The sequence below is a fragment of the Ursus americanus genome, chromosome 5 (genome assembly GCF_024610735.1).
Source record: "Ursus americanus isolate L20-20 chromosome 5, mUrsAme1.1.p, whole genome shotgun sequence".
In the NCBI taxonomy this organism is placed as follows: Eukaryota; Metazoa; Chordata; class Mammalia; order Carnivora; family Ursidae; genus Ursus; species Ursus americanus.
In genome coordinates this window covers 23,181,799-23,194,282 of record NC_142131.1, presented here as the reverse complement: position 1 = coordinate 23,194,282, position 12,484 = coordinate 23,181,799, and the positions used below count along the sequence as shown (strand labels likewise).

At 35.5% G+C, this 12,484-nt stretch overlaps 1 long non-coding RNA gene across 1 annotated transcript in view; it reads right to left on the bottom strand.

Annotated features, from left to right (window-relative positions):
* The window catches only part of LOC148110051 (uncharacterized), a 161,464-nt gene extending 149,639 nt beyond the window's left edge, over window positions 1-11,825 (bottom strand). Inside the window, exons 1-2 of the long non-coding RNA XR_015724319.1 lie at window positions 11,677-11,825; window positions 11,049-11,115 (exon numbers count right to left, since the gene is read on the bottom strand). This is a non-coding gene — a long non-coding RNA (uncharacterized LOC148110051). The remainder of the gene's footprint in view (window positions 1-11,048; window positions 11,116-11,676) is intronic.
* Window positions 11,826-12,484: the final 659 nt, after the last annotated feature.

Sequence of the window (12,484 nt, the reverse complement as noted above, 5' to 3'; positions counted from 1 at the left end):
AGTCTGACACTATGTGCAGAAGAGACGGATCAAAGATTGAGGAGAAGTATTCTAGAATGCAGTGGAGTCTAAAGACATCTGCGTTAGGACATCAGGGAGTTCTCAGGTCAAAGTATCCCTGGAAAGAGTCCCGCGTCTCCTAAAAACAAGTCTGCTTTGTATCCCTGCCATGCCTCGTCATTGGCTGGGAGCAAATGAGCAATGGATTTCAGAGGGTGTCAGGTGAGGCCCACTGTCAACTTCGCAAAGTGTAAAAGCTATCTTATCATCCTGTGGATCAAAGCTAAAAGCTAACTGGAATAAGAAAACAGAAGAACACAGCCCCTTTTTGGTATCTTTGCAGCATGCACAAGCCTCAAACAGCATATCTGCAGAATTTTTGTGTCAAATAATTATCTTACTGATTTCTTCAGTAGTACTTTATTTGATTGTTGCCTTCAAATACAATCCTAGGTGATATCATAGATTAAATTTTTAACATAGGGTCTGGTACAGGTACTATGACCTTCTTTAGTAGATATTATTAGTAGGACATCTACCAGTTCTACTAAACCAAATATAAAACACCCAGAAGATATTAAAATTTGTTTTTTCTTAATAACAAAGACTTACATTAAACATTTTTGCACAAAACAAAAATGGTGGGTCAAGAGTCCTTTCCTTGATAGACATTACTAAGAGATAAAAGCCACTATCTTGAGGATAATAGGGGCTCATAGGCCCAAATACAACATAACTGAAGAATAGAAGTTCTTCAAAAGAAAAACAGAAAGTGGACAATATATATCACCTGAAGAAGAATTACTGAAGCAGTGAGGAAATAATTTAAAATAAGTATATTTAATCAGGAAGAGGAAGATATTAACATGTTAAATCCTAATGAAATGAAGAACACAAAAGGAGAAAAATATGGAAAAGAAATAGCTGAAAAATGAATTTATGAGTAAAACGATTATATGGGGTAAATTTCACAGAAAATGTTGGGATAAAGAGATAAATAACACAAAAGAAATTAATAAGTATAAATAACAGAAGCATAAATATCCAAATAATATTGATATCTTAAAGAGGAAAACAAAAAACAGAAAGGAGGGTTAAAATTAAAAACTTGATAAATTTAAAAAAAAAATTAAAAAAGAATAGAAAGGAGGAAATAATGTAGTAATAATGCAGTAAAAATTTCCCAGAGTCCGATAAATCTAAACACCTAGGACTAAATGGTTTATAGATCCCTGGTAGGTAAGAGAAGGAAAAAGTTAAATATATAGTAACATGTTAGCATTTTGGTTACAAATAGAAAATCCTAAACTTCTTAATAAAGCTTATTGAGCATGGGTGAGAACAATTTGTCAAATATAAAATCAACAAAGGATTTATCTCTAGACTATACATGGAAATACTTCAACATGAATAAAATAACAAGCACAATTGAAAATCACGTGAAAGATACGATCAAGATACTGAAGAAGACATCTGAAAGTCTTATGAGAATATGAAGGAGTGCTTACAATTTTAATAAGCACAAAAACACAAACCAAAACAAAAATAAGAAATCACTTTACATTTCTTATACTGGTAAAAATTTAAAAGATGAAAAATATTATTTATTGGGGAAAAGTGGGAATATTTAAACTAGCATGGATTATAGTGGGGAGGTATACACTGGCCATCTGGAGAGCAATCTAGTACTATTTTGTAAGATATCCTATAACCTAGAATTTTGGCTTTTTAGTAAATGCCCTAAAATATATTCAGCAATATAATGAAGAATTATTTGTGGTATTGGGGACTGAAAAAAAGTTCAGTGTTACCAATGTAAGAAAGGTAATAATATACTGTGGATAAAAATACAGAGTATTATGGACAGTTTTAAGAAATGGATTCAACTTATGTATAACAATATAGGCGAAAAGAATTTTTTAACATAATACCAAGTGGGAAAAAAAAGAAAAAAAGGAGATATATAATATCATTTGCCAGAATAAATGTCTGTGAATAGGACACAAGACACAATTTACAAGAATGCACGCAAACTAAAAGATAATAAATAGAATAACTGCCTAAAGAAACAGAAGGAAAATAGAAATAGGGGACAGAGACAAAAAGGCATAGTAAACTAAACAAGAACATGGCCTTTGCTCAGACCAATGTTGGTAATAAGCCATGATTTCAGGAGTATGATTAATTCAACTTTGTTCACTAGAAATGGAAGGAAAACAAAAAAGAAAGAAAAAGAGCAAAGATATTCCTTACCATGACTAAGTGATTATCCAAAGCTTTACATTTAAGCAATCAGGATAAAATATATATTTGTAAAACTCTGAAAGCTTATATGGTACTTAGCAATTTTATTGCAATTTTATCATCTCATTTATACCTTGGCTATGGATAAAACTACTTCTTTACATAAGTTTCTGGGGTGCTGTGAAGATTAAATTCAGTAATGCAGATAAAGCAATTCACAACTGCCTAGAATAATGAGAGTTCAAAAATACTGGATATATTAAAAATAGAATGATAAAGGGGCATTAAAACAGTAAAAATCAGCTAAATTAAACTTTTAAAAAAATTTGTCTCAAATCATGGATAGTATTACCACTACTTAATCCTTATTTTACCATTTAAGTATGTGACTAGTTCCAACAGACAAACCTTCATAAGGGCATAATTGAAATTTTTAAGAATGAATCTTCCCATCTGGGTTCATTGGTTCTTATTCAGTAGAAACTGTCACTTCTATTCTCTGAGTCATCATATGCTGCATAAAAATTAGCTCCTTAAACAACACATCAAGTGAATTTTTTAATCAACGTTATAGTTTGATGGATATTTGCTTGCATGCTCTTTTTGTTTTGGTTTTCTTTTCTCCTAAAATCACTAAAAAACAGAGTTTGTATTTTCAAATGGTTTTGGTTTATATTTTCATACCATACTTCTTCTGAAATCATAACAGTGATTAACAATCTCATTAAATATGAGAGATGGTGGATATATCTAAACTTCACAGTGAAGAAACAATAGGCCTTAAGAAAAAGTTTGGATAGGCATATAAAGATCATTTCATTCTTAAGCTGCTACATTCAAGAAGTAAACACAACTGAAGTCCTTAAGTAACTTCTAGTTTGACCCTATCTAAATATGATGATTACTCATTTCTCACACAATAGTTCAACTGTTCTAGCCTTTCTGAGAATATATTTTCTACAAATTGCTAGGAGCAAATACTGTTCAGGAACAAGTATTGTCTGGGCTATTATTCTTAGTAAACTCTCAGAAATCAAGCATGATCGACTACCAGTTGATTCTGGAACTCAAAATGCACTAAGCAAGCAGATGTTAAATGTTCTTAGGCAAAAACCTGTGATAGAGAAACATTCCTCACACTCCCTTTAGGAATTCCCTTCTCCGCATATGTATGTATGTGTATATATATATATCACTCTTTCTGTACCCAGCAGTAACTTGACATCATACTCTTTCCTAAAATAATGTTCTCAACGTGTAGTGTTAAAAACTCACACAAGAATGACCTCTGGTTTGTTAAAAATTCAGATCATGAACTTCATAACAGACCTTATAATAAATCTTATCTCATTCTATAGGCTCTGAATACTTTATTAAAAAAAAAAACTCAGTTGGTATTATATAGACTATATTGAGATCCTGCTCTAAGCATTCAGGGCTTGTGACTAAGTTTCCTCAAATCCATGAAGATCCCAAAGCACAATGCACCAAAATGTAGCCGATATTATTTTAAGAGTAAATCAGAAGACTCTAACTTAATAGTCACTATATTACTATTAAAGAAAGTTAATACTGGTCATTGAAGAAAAAAACTAACAATCATGAAAGGTTAAATGGTTTGACACATTGTCAGAGTACCTGAATTTACATTTGTTCAACTGAAGATAAACTTAACTGAGCAGTTATTGATAAGTTTACTCTGTCCCCTACAGCAAAGGAATCTTCTCAGCAAGAATAAAGTGCCTCTGTACATGTGCACGATGAATCTCTATTTCAAAATAAATCAATCCTCTTGAAAGAAGATTGAGAAAATAGTAATCAGAGAAGTTATGGTTACCTTTCTGAACTTTCTATAGAAGAGTGGTATTTCTCGTGTGTGTGTGTGTGTGTGTATATATATATATATATATATATATTTTTTTTTATTTATTTATTTTTTTTTTTTTTTAAGAAAGAGAGAGAGAGAGACAGAAAGAGCAGGGAGGCTCTCCCCACAGAACCCAAAGCATCATCTGGGCCAAAATCAAGAGTCAGATGCATGACTAGATGAACCACCCATATGCCCCTTTTGAGTATATTTTATCTTAATTGTTAGATAGGCAGAAGCTGCCTCAGATTATAAAGATCAGAAATTTCTACTTTTAACTAATTTTTCAAAACTTTGAAGTTTGTTTCAAATAATTAATCCATAAGTATAGCTTTATATCAAATAATACTTGTTTTAAGTCTGACTACACTGTTGTTTTGATAAGCTCTCTTCTCCATCAACATTTACTCATAAAATCTGTGCCGATTCTTACTAAATTCCTTGGTAAAAATAAGCAAACTTAAAAAAAATATATAACAGACGTTATGGATTAGTCAAAGAAAACCCAAATGCCTGAATATATGTTGTATCTGTGCAAAGTCTGTGTAATATGCTGTTATAATGTGTCAACTTGGCTAAGATGAACTATATTATATTCCCTAGAATTACCTTTCTTATAAGTTTCTGGCTAGGAGAGGCCACAAGGAGAGTTCTCAGAGATTTGGAGAGCAAAAGGGAAGCAGCACCCATTTTGCAGCACAGGTACACATTGTTGCTGATCAGCTCATTCACCTCACTAGCATGAAGGGGACGCTGGGCATGCAATAGCTCTCTCCTCTCAGGATCAACCATCAGTTTCTCTCACTACTGGACCATGTGTGTGTGCTTACCTCTGGGACAAAGGGCCCTATCACATGCAGGAGACTCCTGTCACCAAGGTCAGGAGCAATAAGACCAAACTTGGGTCCCACTGGGGCTTCAGCTCATGCTTGTGGGTTCCAGCCTGACCTTGATCTTCCCCATTTTGCATCCACCTTCCTTTCCTGACTGCCTGCCCTATGGATCTGAGCCCTGGTATCAGATGTGGAGACAACAGTAGGACCAGTTTCCTGTCACATACGCATTAATATATATGTATGTTTGTATCTCCTATTGGTTGTGCTGCTCTGGTTGAACCCTGAGTGATAGTATATGTATTGTGTGTTCTCACAACTATCTTATGAAATAATTTCCTGTATTATCCCCATTTAGAATATGAGGAAATGGCACCAGAGGTCAAAAAACTTGCCTAAGGTTGCATGGCAAGTAAGTAATGCAGTCAGGATCAGAACCAGTCACATAAGCCTTATTTAAAAAAAAAAAAAAAAAAAAACAAGTAAGAAAAAATTACTGTTTAGCACAGTAACACATTTAAGTATATAAAACTGGTGATACACAGTAGGTACTCTCAAGATGTGATTTTTCCCTGACTGGGTGACTTTCCACACCAAATGTCTCAACAAAGGGTGCAAGGATCCTTATGAACTGTATAGAGCATGCATCCACTAAACTTGCACATAATGAACAGGAAACACAGTCAATGCTTTGTTTTTGTTATCATTGTACTGTTCTCTCAAGGTGAACCAGAAATGAATGATTAATCACCTGATTACATTTGGCTTTATTTATGAAATCTCACACAATCAATAATTTATTGCTCTCTGGAAAAAGTAACTCACAGACAGTGAAAATGTAATGTTCCTTTCTTCCAGGAAGGAAGAGAACATGTGCTTGATTTTTTGGAGATAATGGGGTAGGGGTGGAGGTGAATTTGACAATGACAAGAGACTGCCTAATCTTAAGTAGAAGAAGGGCAGCAGTAAAGTTTTGGGGGTTTTTGGTTTTACACACTCAAACACAAAAGGCTCATTTCTAGCTAACATATAAAATAATTTTCAATGAAATAGAATGTTATCCATTAACTAGCAGTGACAACATTGGTTTTTTTTTCTGTTTTGTTTTTATTTCAAATTAGAATTTAACTTGCCTAGAAACAATGGAAATAAGGTACCTGGAATTTTTAATATGGCCACTGACTCCAACTGTTCTCATGTTCTATCACGTTGATTTTTTCTTAGGCCAATTTAAGAAGGACAAGTTTGTGGCATTTTTTTACTCATCCCTTTTTTTTGTTTCTTATTTATCTGTCAGAGAATCATTTAAAATTAAGGAAAAATGTGTATTTTTCCTTGATGGGGGCAAGTAGTATCATATTTGGCATGTTGTATAAAAAAAAAAAAAAGCTAAGCAATCATGCAGAATTCAAGGGATATAATCTAAATTTCTCAGAAGAGCATACAATACAAAAGGGTTTCACACACTGGGTCAGCCAGTTGACTATGTTAAATTTGGTTCCATGATCTACATCCAGAGACCCTCGGTCAGGGATAAGATGCAGCTGGCCATACTATAGTTCCCCAGAAAATTCTCCTAACGTGCTAATGACAGAGAATCAAGAGGAATGGGTTTAGGAGAGAAATGGGGGGGGGGAGGTGGAGAGGGGACGCGGGGGATAGTGAAAATGGAAGTTCACTGGAGAACTTCATTTGGACTCTGTTTTCAGAACTCTATTCAGACTCTTGTCTATTTTTGTGTCAGACTGCTGGCCATTGTGAGACCTAAATGCAATCCTGCAGCTAACAGTGAAAACAATGGCTGTCTTACTAGAAAGACCAGGACAATGAAATCTAGGGTACCTACGGCATAGCTTGTTTTTACTACTTCCTTCTTGTAACAATGGAGCCTTGACCTAACTTCACAAATCGTACTTTCACAGTTTCAACCCACTGCTTCAAGGAGTAAGTTTCATGTGAAGTGGGTCCTATTTGCCTTATAAGATACTGTATCCCCAAAGCCTGGCCCATGGCAGGAATGATTATTTACTCAATGAGCTATTTTTATTAATGAATGATTGAGATAATCAAAGGGAAGAGAAAAGAGTATATTTTATTTGGATTATCTTATTGCTTGTTTGTTTTAGAAAGGATTGATCTACACTAACTTTGCATCTGGCTTCATCTTTTTTTTTTTTTTCTTCAAATTAAATGTCTGGTTTCATACTTTCACTGTAACCCTAAAAGGAGACAGCTTAGAATTTGTTTTCAGCTACTGATAACCACTGCAGGTTAACACTAAGCAGTGGCAGAAGTCCAAACAGCTATATCAAAATGATATGTAAAGGTGTAGAATGTGTTGTCTATTTTAGTACTGATGATAGCATACTTAACCCTTATAAAGAAAAAAGAAAATCACTGCATTAAAAAATGTGTCTACTTTCACATTAAAAGACTAAAGACTAGGGGCGCCTGGGTGGCACAGCGGTTAAGCGTCTGCCTTCGGCTCAGGGCGTGATCCTGGCGTTATGGGATCGAGCCCCACATCAGGCTCTTCCGCTATGAGCCTGCTTCTTCCTCTCCCACTCCCCCTGCTTGTGTTCCCTCTCTCGCTGGCTGTCTCTATCTCTGTCGAATAAATAAATAAAATCTTTAAAAAAAAAAAAAAAAGACTAAAGACTAAATAATCTTGGTAAAAAGACGACTAAAATGATTTCTTTCCAATGATTTTGGCAGTTGTTGGTGGTCTTAAATATACACTTCCTTCCATTTTGTGTGATATGAACTCTTGGTATTTTAATTGTATTTTTTTTCCGAGTTAACTTTTCCCCAGATTTGCATCTACAAGTCTGTGAGATGATATCTCTCAGAATAGCATGCCTAAATGCCACCTGTAAAAACAGCAGGAAAGCAATATAGTGAGGAACAAAACAGCAGGTAAGATACTGTTTGTGTAAGTGCCAGCTACATATTTGTTAAAGCTAATGAGGTGTAAAAGGTAATGCGACTTATCCTCATCTTGTCCAGAATCTGGAGGCATGTTGAGAAGTCAGTCCCAAGAGAGAGGGATGGAAAATTGCCTAGATTGAGTAAAATCAATGGTCAAGAGGAAATAATGACATTTACTTCTTTAGTTTACTATAACCAGGTGCCAAGTTAATAGAACAGAATGTGTTGGTTTGTAAGTCTTCAGAGATGCCCACTGCCATATGTGATAACGGGGCAGTTTATTCTTTTAAGTTTTATTGTAACACCTATCAATGCTGAAGAGAGATCTAGATGGATGTGTCAAGTTTCTCTTTTAAGCTGGGCACTGAGGAGTGCATTATGATGGATTCCATCTTGAGGAATTAAACTGCCAAAGTAAAAGGAGGTCCTATTTCATTTCTTATCATCAGCTAAATCAGAGATATCACAGATACTGTCAGATCAAGTCCTAAATATTTTCTATCTTCTGTTGCTCATATTACAAATTATCTCTCCTCTTGCTCCAATAAGATAGATCTATGCTTACTCCTCAAAAAAATCAAACTCTATTAATATATATTAAGCCAACAGAGACAATACTAAAAAATAATGGTTTGAACCCTGTGTACAAATTTATAATTGTCTGTGTATCACCTACTCACTATTGGGAATTTCATAAAAATGTCTTAAAGGTAAAATGATTTGAAAATTCAGACCTCTGCTGATACACTTTTTTTAAATTCTCCTTTTCTATCTCATGATTCTCAAATTTTAGCATACACTTAAACTATGGAAGTTGTTTGTATATGCAGAACCATGTATATGTTGAATGATTTGAAAAGTTTTATTTTGGCCCATAGGCAGACCTTTTGGCCTAACTCCACCTAAAAAGCAGTCTAGGCTGTGTGAATCTGGGAACAAAATTTAAGAATTTAAAGAAAATGTCTCGAAAGCTTTGTAATGCTTTCTCACCTTTGCAATCCTAGAAGTTATGGAATCGGCTTGCATGATTGTAAGCAATGCCTAGGAAACCAAAATCCATATGGCAGGCCATTGAAAAGTACAGCTGGAATTCTATGGCATGAGCTATAGGAACACACAGGCAAACTTTGTTTTTCAAAGAAGCCCCAGGTCTGTCCTTAAGGCCTTTCAGTTGACTGAACCAATTCTCTACCCTCCCCCCCAGATCATCTATTACAATCTCTGTAATTAAGCCAACTGATTACAGATATTAATCACATTTACAAAATATCTCTACATCAATACCTCGATTAGTGTTTGAAGATAACTGGAGACTAAAATCTAGCCAAGGTGACACATGAACCTAACCAATGCAACTATTATTTCCTTCAACAATAGAAAAACTTATATTTTTTCCCAAGTAGCAACTAAATGATACTGACGAATTGTTTTAAGAGCATATAGAATGAAAGCCACATTTTGTTTTTCCCAGATTTTTTTTATAATAATCATTTGTTCTTTGGAGAACCATGGAATGTCCATGTATTTTTAAATTTTGATTTGTATTATGGAAAATTTCAAGCATACACAATAATGCAGGAGATAATACAATGAAGGCCAATGTACTCATAATCCAACTTCAGCAATTATCAACATTTCATTAGTCTAAAATACATTATACACATGTACTCCTGCCTGGATTTGATTCTTGATGTATATAAAGTATGAGGAAACTTATCTGGTTGAGGGGATAGCAGAGTTATGTTTTTCATTTCCATCCAGGGGATAACCTTTGTGAGTAAAAAGATGGCTAAAATAACCTGCACTATTGTTTTCTTTCTCCTTTAACTTTTTCCCCTTGGTGAATGGGTTGAATTTTATGACACCACCATTTATTGAATATATGTAAATTGCCTACTGAATAATAATTTATTTTAAAAAAATATTAGAGAAAGACAATAGTGAGCAATAAGAAACCTAGGTAGATAGGATAAAGATGCATCTTACTGTTTTTTTAATGATGTAACTTAAAAGTATATGAAAATAACCCTTTTAATAACATAACAAAAATAAAGTTAGTGTTTGAAATAGGACTGAAAGGTAAGGTGGGAGAAAAGACAAGAAATGTACTTATTTATCCTTTATACATTTTCAGGCTATAGCACAGTTGATGAAATGGTGGATGCCACATTGCTTTTAGTCAGCACTGTATTGCTTTAATGTAAAACTCATGCTCAATTACCATTTTCCCTCTGAAGGTTTAAATGAGCCAATGGATTCTGAAAAATGTCCTGGCAGCTAGTCTAACAAAGTTATAGTGTTAAGAGCAGTTGAGATTTCTCTGATTTGTACCAGAAATAGGTATGTTAGAGTCCATGGGGAAGGGAAGGAAAGCTCCTTAAAATTATTTAGTAACAGAAGTGAATGCCACATGATTATTACCCTTGTCTTAGGGAAATATGCATGATAATGTATTCATTATTGATTCTTTCTCTGTAGGACTCCTGCTTTGGCTCATTGCTCATTTTAAATGGCTCAGTAAGTCACAAGAGTTGTCAGTGCTTCCTCCCTTAGCTTTACATCATTTGTTTACAGCATCTGCTCAACAATAGCCTGCTTTATGGATGAGCTCCTATAGATTGTGAGGATTTAATGCATAATGCAGGTGTATATTAAATCTGTTACACATATGTCATGACCACAGTGGAATTGTTTGGAGACAACTGTAGATAACACTGCGTTATTTTATTTTGTATCCCAAAGGCTTAGCATGGTGCCTAGAACATGTATGCACTCTTATGAACGCTGTTGAATGATGGATGTGCAAATGAATTACTTAAATAAAAATATAGAAAAAAAAAAAACTAAACTGATTTTCAAACAAAACTGCACAGTGGCATATACTATTGTCCTCTGCCTGCAATTCCAAATAATCTAGCTAATTAAACATCCTCTTCAAGGACTAGCTTGATCCTCATAAGCCTTACTTGATCACTTCATCAAATGTTATTAAATACTTTGATTAATTAGCTGCACCTTATAACTTAGTTGGAGAAAGAAAATAAATCATGCACTAATCATGTATAAATAGAAAAATAAGATCATATAATCCAGGTATGTACTGTGTTTTACTCTTAAAAACTACACTGTTAATGTTTGGATTCATGTGCATTAAACTTAGATAAATTGCTACTCACCACGAGTAGCAGTCTCTCCCCAAGCACCTTGTAAACAGGATACACAGGTTCTCATCATGATGCAAATCTGTTGAAATATAAAATTTTAAAAGAGCCCATTTTAAAATTTTCCGTTTTAAAAGGACTCTTATTTCGATTAACTATTTTTTCGATATAATAAACATACACTTAAAAGGGAATAAATATTGCGCAGAAGTTAGAGTTTTTTCATCAATTCATATCATCTAACACAATCTGATGTATTAATACAATTCTTTTCACTCGAAGGTTAACACTAAAATGATAGTAATCATTTTTTGCAAAAATAAAATGAAAGCCATAACAATATTAGTATTTAAATTTATTTCTTAAAGTAGATTAATTACTAGTTCTCTCCCTATTCCTCCAAAATTGTTGAGCTAAAATCCCGTATTACTTCTAAGAACTACTTCTTTTGATAAGGCTGAAATATGTTGTCCGAATTATGAATTAACCCAAGAAAATCTCAGTGGAGGAGTAAGCGATGTCACGTTCATTAATCCATTCAATCCACAAATACTGATATGCTAATTGCTGGGTTTAAAACAGATTTTATTTCTCGTCCACCCATGCACTGCCTCTCGGCCGGAGCCCTTTACCGGGACCTTACCTGGCGGGGACACTGGGAAAAGGAACCGATGAATTGTGACTCTGAGTGGGGGAGGGGGTAGTAACATCTCCACAGGAACTGAGGTTTGCTTTTTAGGTGGCGCGAGCCAGACTTTTTGTGGACAAGTCGGAAGGAAAGGGCCTCTGGCACCCAGGGCACCTGGGAGCGTCTCCTCCCAGGATTCCCCTGCCCGGCCGTGGAACTCTGAGATCCCGCGAGATCGGCTTCCTCTGAGAGGAGTGGGTTGCCGGAGAAACGGAGGGAGCTGTGCCTCGGCCAGATTCCACAGTTCTGTGAACCACGCCGGACGCTCGCTGAGCGCGTCTTAGCCTATCGTCCTCTTGCCCCTCCGTCAAGATCCAGACTTACTCTCCCCACACCTGAAGCCACAGATCATTAGTTAAGAACTCCACTGCTTCATTTTCTTTTCTTGGAAACCCCACACTCCACCCACCACCTGGACCACGCCCAGCGGGGCAGAGGGCTTCACCCATGGAGGCCCCCCCGCCACACTCCACCCCAGAGAAAAAGAAAGAAAAATGCATATTAGGTATTGAGGTGAGGGAAAGAGGTGAACAGGGTAAGGAAGGCGTATTGTGCCTTCACTCTCCAGCCCCACAAACATGTCAAGGAATCAAAACCCTGGTGGGTGGTAATATCAGGCCCTTTATGCTGGGTCAGAGTGGCAGCTCTAGGTCTGGGTCTAAGGCATCATTCTCCACCATTTGAAGGCAAGGGGAACCTGGTGGATATTGGCACAGGAGGAGAGAAGTCTCTGATGCTGGTCAAGTATCAGTCATTAATGAAG